This window comes from Staurois parvus, unplaced genomic scaffold (assembly GCF_062004578.1).
Source record: "Staurois parvus isolate SC_StPar_1 unplaced genomic scaffold, SC_StPar_1.0 ptg000004l, whole genome shotgun sequence".
Classification (NCBI taxonomy): Eukaryota; Metazoa; Chordata; class Amphibia; order Anura; family Ranidae; genus Staurois; species Staurois parvus.
Genome location: NW_028317800.1, coordinates 6624932 through 6626063, shown reverse-complemented (window position 1 = coordinate 6626063; position 1132 = coordinate 6624932). Strand labels below are relative to the sequence as shown.

The window sequence follows — 1132 nt, the reverse complement described above, 5'->3', positions numbered from 1 at the left end:
TTCAGCACTGAGGTAATGAGCCCAGCTGAAGGTAGTGGGCTCATTAAGGCCTTTATAAAGCTTCCCAGACTGCTTAGGGAGTGGCTCCATCCTGGAACCAGATCTGTGCCTGAACTGACTGGGGAGCAACATACTATCTGAGTGCAGTGAAACAAAAGCCTGTGTGGCTAGCCTCCAACTAACAGGGACTAGGTATAGCATCAGGCTGTGCCTAGTGGATAGCTAGGGAAGTTATTTGTACAGTAAGTAGCCAAGTTGGCCAGGATTTGATTTGATGTTTCTTTTTGGTTTCTCTGCCTTTTGGCTAAGATCAAGTGTAGTATCTGTTCTTATCAGTGTCCAGTGGGGGTGCTCCCGGCCATTCTAGCTTTGCGGGGATGGCTGTTGTATAGTACCCTCACTGGTATGATGGGGGTCCGGAAGGCTAGTACCGGAGGGACAGAAACCAGGGAGCGCCACACGTTATGCTGGGGCCCTGGGAGTAATTCCTCCGGGAAAACTGGAAAGACCCAGTACCTCCTGATTTGTACGGATCTACCTTGGTCTGGCCAGGGGCTGAGGAGGCAGAAAGTCCGCAAACACGGTGCCCCCTGAGTAGTCGCCTCAGGGGTGCTCTGAGTAGCACTTGGGTGTGGGACCCCACGTTGTGAATGAGCACATGGTCACCGCATTTAAAACACTTTTTGCACTGCGCCTCTAGGACCGGGCCTTTTGGCCAAGTCCTGGGCAATTTTTTTTGCTACAGGCCTCAGGGCCTGGTCAGTGCACAATTTGGGCACGACACTTTTTTATTATTTTTTATAGATTTATTTAATTATTTATTTATTTTTTCTCACCCCACGTTTGTCACTTTTACTTATGTGTGTGTTTTTCTCACAGGATGGAGGATGTGTGGCCTTTTGGTTCCTTCCTCCCCTGTCCCTGGGGGGTTTTCTCTTCGGCAGAGCCCCCCGACCAAGTACTGAATGTCCGGCTTCGGCTGGACATAAGGAAAGGTGGTCCACCAGGCCTTTTGGCCAGGAGGACCAAACGGGAACCTTGTCCCTGTCAGGAGCTTCGTGCCCCGGGGGATCAGGGTAGTGGTCCAACCCCTTCGGGGGTAGGACAAAGCACACCCCTAAGTGCACTTTTT

General features: G+C 51.2%; 1 pseudogene; it reads left to right on the top strand.

Moving 5' to 3' along the window:
- The first annotated feature begins 284 nt into the window (after nt 1-284).
- Nucleotides 285-400, top strand: LOC149474678 (U2 spliceosomal RNA; annotated as a pseudogene).
- Nucleotides 401-1132: the final 732 nt, after the last annotated feature.